At 37.4% G+C, this 10,778-nt stretch overlaps 1 protein-coding gene across 1 annotated transcript in view; it reads right to left on the bottom strand.

Annotated features, from left to right (window-relative positions):
- The window catches only part of LOC126473354 (probable tRNA (uracil-O(2)-)-methyltransferase), a 29,648-nt gene extending 19,192 nt beyond the window's left edge, over window positions 1-10,456 (bottom strand). Inside the window, exons 1-2 of the mRNA XM_050100357.1 lie at window positions 10,259-10,456; window positions 9,284-9,376 (exon numbers count right to left, since the gene is read on the bottom strand). The gene's annotated coding sequence lies outside the window, so the exon portion shown is untranslated. The remainder of the gene's footprint in view (window positions 1-9,283; window positions 9,377-10,258) is intronic.
- Window positions 10,457-10,778: the final 322 nt, after the last annotated feature.

Here is a 10,778-nt window from a genome sequence, read left to right on the forward strand (position 1 = left end):
ACCGCAGATTGCTTTTCACCCCGTCTGCCCTGTCATTTATGTACATATAGAACAACAGCGGACCTATCGCACTTCCCTGGGGCACTCCTGATGATACCCTTGTCTCTGATGAACACTAGCAATTGAGGACAATATAGTAGGTTCTATTACTTAAGAAGTCTTTGGGCCACTTACATATCTGTGGAGTTATTCTATATGCTTGTACCTTTATTAATAGCCTGTAATGAAGCACCATGCAAATGCTTTCCGGAAATCTAGAGATACTGAATCTGCCTGTTGCCCTTCATCCATAGTTCCCTGTATATCATGTGAGAAAAGGGCAAGCTGAGTTTCGCATGAGCGGTGCTTTCTAAAACCATGCTGATTTTTCAGTCTCGAGAGAGTTTATTACATCTGAACTGAGAATATGTTCAAGGACTCAACAGAAGTTAGAGATATTGGTCTGTAGTTCTTTTACCCTTCTTATATACTGGAGTCACCAGCGCTTTTTTCCAGTCACTTGGGACTTTGTGCTGGGTGAGAGATTCACAATAAAAATGCAAAAGGTAAGGGACCAATGACGTAGAGTACTCTTTGTAAAATCGAACTGGGATTCCATGAAGACCTGGTGATTTACTTGCTTTCAAATCTTTCAGCTGTTCCTCTATACCAGGTATGCTTCTTATTATGTTAACTATATGGGAGTCTGTCCGATGGTCAAAATGTGGTGTCACCGCCAGACACCACACTTGCTAGGTGGTAGCCTTTAAATCGTCCGCGGTCCGTTAGTATACGTCGGACCCGCGTGTCGCCACTATCTGTAATTACAGACCGAGCGCCGCCACACGGCAGGTCTAGAGACACTTCCTAGCACTCGCCCCAGTTGTACAGCCGACTTTGCTAGCGATGGTTCACTGACAAATTACGCTCTCATTTGCCGAGACGATAGTTAGCATAGCCTTCAGCTACGTCATTTGCTACGACCTAGCAAGGCGCCATTACCATGCTGTAAAACCTGTACCGTCAAGAGCGATGTTCACCAATTATGGATCAAAGTTAAGTATTCCAGAAGATACGTACGTTCTTTGCTACTATAAATTCCTTGTCCTGTTCCAGACCTCACGCCAGCCTGCGTGAGTTTAAACGCGTGCCTTTCGGCTCCCTCCTAGTGGGTTGGCGGTCTTGCCAATCCACAACACAAATAATGGTATGTTTGGACAATTATCCTGTGTGAATGATTTCTTGAACATGAAATTAAAAAGTTTGGCTTTTGTTTTGCTATCTTCAACTGCGTCACCAGACTGGCCAACAAGGGACTGAATGGAAGCCTTAAACCTGCTTAGTGATTTTACACACAACCAGAATTTTCTCGGGTTCTCCGCCAGATCTTTTGCTAAGGTGTGATGATGGCAGTTGTATGCACCGTGCCTAGATATATTCATAGACGCATGAATCTCTACTAACCTTTGCTTGTTATCATTTATGCATTCCCTTCTGAACCAGAATTCAGCAGTCTATGATTCCTCAGCATCTGCCGAATTTCGTTACTAAATCATGGTGGGCCTTTTCTATCCTTTATCCACTTACTGGGCACACAACTCTCCAGGCCCATCTTACTAGAACTAAGTGATGCCAATTCACTGTATAAGTGAGATGTTAATAACTGCTCATCTGTTCTATCTAGCAGAAACATTCTCCTAAACTTCTTTACTGATTTATTACCTTTCATAATCATAGTTGGTATAATGACATCATGATCGCTAACCCCAGTTTCTATACTGACATTGTTGATAAGCTTCAGCCTATTTGTAGCTACCAGGTTGATTCCCAAGTAAACTGGCAACCCCATATTAATCATGTCTGCAGAAAGATATCAAGGGTGTCCTATCTCATACAGAAATTATCTGACATAGTGAGAAATGAAGGTACAATTTATTTTAATAATATACAATATTGTTTGGTACAATGGTGATACTGTTAAAGGTGTTGCTGGACTTGAAACATTCAATAGCAGAAATGTGATTTATTTTCGTACATTTCAAGTGTTTGAGAACTATAATTGTAATCTTGCAAAGTCATACTTCAGTGGAAATATGCCATTTGTACTCAGGACAAGGTATCAAGAAAATAAATGAGAAAGAATCTGGATGTGTTTGGGCCAAAGGATCTGGAAATGCTTATAAAGTAAAATTTGTAGCTGATATTGTATATTATTATAAATAAATTGTACCTTACCTTTTCCTATATTAAAAAAATAATAATAAAAACTGATCTCAAGGTAGTTTGCTTTGGACTTTTTCAGTTTCAAATATCCTATGGGCTATTGTTATGGGATAACTCTTGTCATATCAATGATGTATTACGGATTCAAAAGAAGGTGCTAAGAATAATGTGTAAAGCTAATCCAAGGGAACACTGCCACCCTTTATTCACTAAGAACAAAATAATGATCCAGAATGAGATTTCCACTCTGCAGAAGAGTGTGCACTGACATGAAACTTCCTGGAAGATTAAAACTGTGTGCCAGGAAGTTTCAAAATAATGATAATTCTTTATATCTATGGAAAAAGCAACATAACAGAGTTTAACAACAGTGAGAACATATACTGGCATGACACCAGAAATAACATAAATATTGATATTCTTAGACACCAGCTGACAGAAACAGGCAAATCATACAATGTGAACTGTTTGAAATTTTTTAATAAATTGCCACAACAGTCTGCAATGAATACAACTTTCAATAATTTTAGGATTATGATTACAATTCTGTGCAACAGATTAAGTAAAATAAATTATTTGTACATGCAATGTTAACAGTAATTAATGTAATGATTGTTATTGCAGATCAATGGAAAGAAAATTCCACTCCATGTGGTCAAAGGCTAATACAGAATCTGAATGTAACAGATTGCCAGTAGACATCAAGGAAAAACTTTAAAAATCACCACATATTCAAAAACTTCATTAACCACTTTTCTTACATGGTACTGGAATATTTGGGCTCCCCTGTAACTCTGTAGTCAGTAATCAGTTAAAAGTCTAGCACCTGAGTAACAAAAGAGAAGGAACAGTGGTCTTTTTCTAAGTAGCTGTTTCTTTCTCCTAATATACATTTATAAAGTAATCTAGAAGCTATGCTGCACATAAGTGCCAGTGTGAGTTGATTAGCATTAGTCGTAAGTTGCCGTTAATATAATTCACTTGCATGCATGAACTTCTTCTGTATGTTTATGCACACTGTTATTCATACACATCCCAAGGCTCTCCTTTATGATGGGACTTATGGAACACAATATGTGGATGAAGGAATGAAAGAAAGAAAGAGTGTTACACTGTGCAACTGAATGATAACATACATGTTCCAACTCTTGCCACTCTGACAAAATAAAACATGTTGCTGCAAATGTAAACTTCTTGTCTATGTCCATTCATTCTTACTAGAGCAGCAGCATATTTTATATTGATACCTTTAACAAGTAGCACCTTTAATTTAATTCCCATAAGTACATTGAAGACATTTAGGCAAAGTCCGCATGATGATGGTGTTTCTCTACTCCTAATAAGTTAGTAATTTGTCAGTTTCCTGTAGCCATTGGAATGACACTTTCACAAACCAACAAACCAATGAGAGGCAAGAAAAGAGGCAGTGACTTTCTAGCACCAAAACTGAAACCACACTCTTCTTTCCTGTATCACAAATATTTCACTGTTTTTTCTAAATATGCCACAAATTACAATGTTGTGATTACATTGGAACCTAACAGCATAGCTTAAATAGTTGTGAGTGAAATGAGCAGCAATGAAATTCATAATCTTGGTTGTCACAAATATTTCACTGCCCCCCCCTTTTTTTTTTTTTTTTGGGTATGACATGAGTTACAAGACTGTGGTTATGTAGGAATGTGACGACAATTTGGTTGTGAGTTGGCAAAGCCAATGAGTGTGAAAGCTTAAATGCCTGGTTGTGGTGACAGACTGATCTGTAGTTTAGCCCAAGTCTTGGGTTGAAATGTGACCACTACATTTGTAAAAATTAAGTTATAATCTTTGTTATCACATATATTCAACTTTTTTCTAAATACGGTATGTCACAAATTATGTGGTTGTTGTTAGGTTAGGACCTAATAGCACAGCTTAACTGTTTATGAGTGAAACAAGCAACACTTGCATTTATAACCTTGATTGTCACAAATACCTGATTGGGTTTTTCCCAACATGTAATGAATTACAAGGTTCTGGTAAGGTTGAGATCTAACAGCACATATTAAATTACATCGATAATCTTAGTCATAATGGGTTGTGTCAGGTCGGTACCTAACAGCACACATTAAAGATTAAAGTAATTGACAATCTTGGTTGTAATAGGTTCACTTGTCCGTCCCCGGTGGCTGAAAGGTCAGCCTCTGGGCCCGGGTTCGATTCCCAGCTGGGTCGCGGAATTTTCTCTGCTCAGGGACTGGGTGTTGTGCTGTCCTCATCATCATCCTATCATCCTCATCGACTGCAGGTCACTGAAGTGGCGTCAAATTGAAAGACGAGCACCCGGCGAACGGTCTGCCCGACGGGGGCCCCTAGCCGTACGATTAAATAAAAATAAAATGGGTTCATTACTATTAATACCAATCATGTAAATGTATCTGTTAACTGAATGCCATTCTGATAAAATAATCATTCAACTGATCTTTCTATGCAACACATAATTGACTAACTTATAATTTTGCTGGTTGTGGTATACTGATATAAGAATGTGACAATATTCCATCATCTTTTAATCTGAAGCACATCTCTTCACTGGTCACTCATTGGCTGCATAGAACAAGTTGATAACACACCTTATTTCTTTCCAATCATATCTCACAGCCAGTGCTGACAACATTGTTGCACAAATCACCTAAGTATGCCACTGCTCCTGATCCACATTTTTACCAAGACAGTTTCAGGCTGCATTATATATTGTATGTTAATGACCTGGCAGACAATATTAACAGTAACCCCATAGCTTTTGCAGATGTTGCAGTGATCTACAAGGAAGTACTAAAATATGTGGAAATGCAGAACAAATATTCAGTCAGATCTTGATAAGATTTAAAACACCCAGAAATGTAAAACTGTGCTCATCACAAAATACAGAATATCAGTATCTTTTGATTACAGTATCAGTGAGTAGCAATTAGAATCAGTCAATTCATCAAGATGAAACTATTTGTAGGGATGTGAAATGGAATGATGATATAGTCTCGGTCATAGGTAAGGCAGGTGGTAGGCTTTCATTCATTAGTAGGATACTGGAAAAATGCAGTCTGTTTACACAGGAGACTACTTACAAAATATTTGTGCACTTTATTTTAGGATACTGCTTAAACGTGTAAGAGCCATACCAAGTAAGTCCAACAGGGGATACAGAATGTATTCAAAGAAGGGCAGTGTAAAATGTCATACATTTGTTTGACGCACAGGAGAGTATCAAGGAAATGCTGAAAAACGTGAGTGACAGGGCAAACTCTTGAGGACACGATTGGGCTCATTACAGCATGCACAAAGGTATTCACATGGTCATTCTTTCAGCACTCCATGTGGAATTGGAATGGAAAGAAATCATAAAATGAGGTACAATGCTAAGTATACTTTGCCCTGTGCTAATCTGTGAGTTGTGGAATTTGTACATAAATGATGAACAATCTAATAATCTGCTACCAACTGTCTATAAACCTATTGGTTACCGTCATTAGCAAATAGGTTCAAGGTCAACTCTGAATAACTACCTGTCAGTTTTCAGTATTGGAGAGCTATGGAAGGAGTTCTCCTCAGCTGCATAATTGATTTTCTTGTCATTGAAATGCTGTTAAATCACACCGTTTGCATCTGATTGTAAGCTGGATGACATGATGAGGGTTCAACATGGCTACACATTTATTCAGTAGTCTACCAGAGAAGATTAATGTACTGAGGTTTAATAGTGAATTAAATAACTCTCTCTTGTACAACTTCTACCCCATTGGAGAGTACCTCCATGAAAACTTAAAAATTTATTGTTTTCAGTTAACTCATAATTAGAACTAGCCCTGTAATATGCTAATGTAATTTCATTTCATTATATTTCACTTAAATAAAACTGAATGCACTTTTCTGATTTCTTTCAGCATCCCAGAGACCACTCTCTGTGGGATCCGTGCAATATAACTAATGTAAGGTGACGTAAAAAATAAAAACATCAGAGTCATCACTGTAGTGTGTCAGTGACGTTTGTGAGTCTTACAAATATCTTACATCACTGATTCTTTACTTATTTCAGTTGACTTTATATTACTCATTAGATTTTGGGTAAAAGTTATGTACTGGAATCTGCTTGCATTTTTCAACATGGCACAAACATATACATGGGGCAACTGTGGGAAGTAGGGGGTTTAGGATGGGGACACGCTAAATAAAGAACAATACACAAATCTGCACCATTCCAAAACAAATATTATCCACAAAATAAAAAAAAACCTCAACATAATGCCATAACTGCAAAACCCACAGGAATGACACCAAAAAATCAACATGCGAAACTCTGAAAAGTGTATTCGGACATTTTCCTTGACTGATATAGCTCAAAAGAAGCCCTCAATACCAAATAAATGACACACACAACCATATAATGATGAATCAGAAAAATCCTTTGACCTATATAGCTCAAACATAGCCCTCGATACCTGCTAATTACCACAATTAAAAAACTAGAGCCACAATCTTCACACACCTACATAGCTCACAGACAACCACTGATACTAAAATTCCAACAACTCCAAAAACACAAGATCCCCAATATTCACTATGTCACTGAAAATATAACTGAAATATAACAAATATAAAACATAAAAATTACCTTAAAACAAAACCAAAACAAAAATTACTTGCCAACAAAAAAGCTTCGAGCAAAATCATCTTGGTTGTCCCCCTGCCCCACAAAAACACCTCACACACAATAAAACAAAGAAAATACTAAATTCTCTGAAACCACCACAGCTGCCACAACCTCTCAGCCATAAACCAACCCCAACCCACCCAATACCACTCTGGAGTACAAAACCAACAATGAAAGGAACAAACAAAAACCAAAATCAATCACACCTTACAGAAAAGAACCACCACACCAATTCTCTCTAAAGATAATGAAATAACTTCTAAACAACCCGCCCCCCTCCCCACCACAACCACCAACCTCACAAACAATACCCACAATATCAGCCCCCCGCCCCCCCCCCCAAAAAAAATGCAATGCTCATTAGAATGGGACTGAACATTGGAAAAGCACCTCTTCTCCCTCCCTATAAGAGATTTAATTGACCCTCAAACCCCTCTTTCGGTTTCAGTGCAAGCCCCAGTGCCATAATCTTGAAATTGAGTACTATAGCTAACAACTAAGTGTTCATAACGTGCCTTCCCCAAAGCCCATAATGTGAAAAACGTCTGACAACTTCCCCCCCCCCCCCCCTTAATATATTCCTTATTAGTAAGCTCCACAAGTTCATTCTTACGATGACTCCCCAAACTGCAGCATAACGCCCCCCCCCCCCCCCCAAATAACAATCCCCTAAACTCACAAACAAACCAAGGGCCACTCCACTACTAGTTACTGAAATTTGACTCTTCAATTTCAACGATGACTCCTGGCCCACCCAATTTCCCCCTAGATGTAACATACACTGAAAAAATCTCATGACAAAAAGAAAACCAATCTAAAATAGCTGTAACAGTCACACCTGTCTCATACACACAAAAGCTTAAAAAGGACCTGTAACAAAAGTAATATGTAAGCAACACAATCTCCCTCATGGCTAACCTAGACTTTTGGAGCCACATACCATGCTCTATTAATTGCCAAATGTTGTGACAACACCATCACCTGTATAGGTCTCTGGTCAGAGACACTGAAACTCTCATCGACTTCAAGCACTGCCCACAAACATGGCACCTTACATACTCTGCTGTTAATTTAAAACATTGCAGAAACTTTATGGTCAACAACATATTGTTGCTCAAAGAACATAATGAAAAGCTGGTAAAATTATCAGTCATATCCATCCCCCCCCCCCCCTCCCCTCCCAAAAAAAAAAAAAAACATAGAAATATCAAATTTCATTGTGCATGACAAACATCAGCTAATCAAACATAACAAAAACGCCAAACCACAAAATCTCACTGAAAACAAGACACACACTTCCAAATCCAATGTTGCAGCACTGACTACCCAGACTCAAATATATCCAGGTTACCACATTGATAACCAAGAATCAAGTGAACACAATACCATAGGTTACACAAACAACTGCACATGCCAACATCTACACTAGGTCGGGCCACCAAATACAGCCACATGACATCTACTAACATGAACCAGCTAAAAAACACCATGCCCAGTGACATCAAATACCACAACATCATTACATCACAGATCAAAGCAGATGGGTGGAATCAGATGCTTCCAGTGACCTGGCTATTCTACTGGTCAATTTGTTACCACAACCAGATTTTTTGCTTTCACATTTGTTGGCTTTGCCAACACCCAACCATATTGTTACCTTCCAACCAAACCTTTACCTCAGGCTGCACTACAGATAATTCTGTCACCACAAAGATATTATTATTTTTTTTTTTTGGGTGGGGGTGGCAGTGGCATAACTTTAGCCGGATTTTGTCATTCTATGAGTTCCAGTAACCATTTAACAAAACTCTAACTGAACCTTTGCGCGACTTGCCAAAATTGAGTTAACTTTGGATCAATATTCTCCTCAATCAGCGTGACAACAGGGGGAGGGGCGGGGTAATAATATATTACTGATTTCATGAGCCTGTGCTGAAAGTAGAACTGCAGTTAGCATGTTTGGGGTTTGTATTAAGCTATACTTTAACTGTTTCAATGACTAGCAGATTACAGAAGCTAACCTTAGACACATATAAATAAAATAATGAGAGTTAAGGTGTTTACATGGAGTAAATGAAACAGCTTTTTTAATTTTGCTGTTTAGCAGTTTACAATGAAACAATTGGGCACTTCAAGGTCTTGAATGTTGATGAAAGTGAGTTTATCATAATTGTAGTACTGAGGCAACACCAAGGACTATATATGCACATTAATAGCAAACATTATTTCATACAGCTAGGACAACATAAAAACTGTCTACACTGATAAAAGAGAATATGTCTTCCATAAATGAAAAATATTGAGTCAATTAAATAAATATGGTGAAATTGGTAATGCAGCCTTTACTTTATTGTCAGGAGAGTCATTACTGCCAACATGTAAAAAACAAAATACCTTCTTCATAACCCATTGTGCATCTTCTAATGCCCGACTTATTATTTGTTGGATTCTTTCTGGGTCTGTTTCATACACATGTTGTTTATAGCTCTGGAACAAAGTATTACATATTGCTGTAATTTTTGTATGATGAACACTTGTGTCACATTGCTCACAATATATAAAAATGTAACAACAGCCATACTAATTGCATTTTTTAAAACACTGTAGGTTGAGACTATGCTACTACACCAACAATAGAAATCATTTTTAATGTTTAGACATTATTTAACACTTATTACACAGCGACAGAAACAGATAAATAGACAATCAGCGTTTTTGTACCGTTTAATCACTTGGCTCTAAGTTAAAGTGCTGCCAGCCACATAATGGGAAAACAACCATAGCAACTAATTGACATATTCATTTTCCAAACGGTGGTATAACAGAAGGTATTAAATTTTCGCAGTAATGTAAAAAGTGAAATGACTGATAACAGAAAAGTTATTAAAAAACCAATGTCAGAAAAATTTATTGCGTGCAAGGCATGTTAACTGTTTCAACCCCATTTACTCATATTACTTGCTTACACTGTTCATTTGAACGACATGCAACGATTCATAACGGCAATTATTGGAATACCACATGGAAAACACATAATTTACAATTTGTAGGACATTTGAACATAATGCAGAGAAAAAAACTAGAACACAGTTAGACGTAAGTGATCAGATAATTAATACGTATGAAATGTACGGACAAAAGATAAATGCAATTACATAAAACGAAATATGTTGTCAGTGTCCATTACCGTAGCAGAGAGAAGTTAGATGGTAGCTAGTAACAACATACATTGGGCGAAGGGGAATCTACCACAATTCCAAGTGACAACATGTCACAACGACAGCCTAAAGGTTCAGTTCGCAGTACAATGCTCCTTCATAAAATTCTTTACAGTGCAATTGACAAAATTAGTCAAACGGATTAGCATACCTGCTTAATGGAATGCTTGTAAAATTGTGATGCGTCTTTCGGCAGTTTATTGCATTCCCGTATCAGATATTTATACAGTTGACGAGCAGAGTTTATTTCCAATTTATTTAAGACGCCAGAAACAAATACCATAATTAATTCTGTTGATGTAAATATTATTTTCCGCAACACGCAATTACTGTAAACAGCAAGCAGACGACACACGCAAATGTCAAAGATACGCAGCATGCATCTCAGATACTATATCACAATCGATATATATGCCAAGTAGACGGACTTAAAAACTCCTTGTAATATATATTTTTAAGCTACCCATTTATAGCATTGCAACTACCTCATAAACAAAAACGTCATTTCATGTGTTGTCATGCACCTTGTGGAATACACAAGTGAGGTACTGAAGGGTCCCTTTAGATAAGGTTTTACCTCAAAATTACAGATCCATTGGAACAGTACCTATAATATATAAAATTATTGAAACATTAATGAAAGACCGATTAAACTGTTTTTTTGAGTCTTA

The sequence above is a fragment of the Schistocerca serialis genome, chromosome 1 (assembly GCF_023864345.2).
Source record: "Schistocerca serialis cubense isolate TAMUIC-IGC-003099 chromosome 1, iqSchSeri2.2, whole genome shotgun sequence".
NCBI classification, from domain to species: Eukaryota; Metazoa; Arthropoda; class Insecta; order Orthoptera; family Acrididae; genus Schistocerca; species Schistocerca serialis.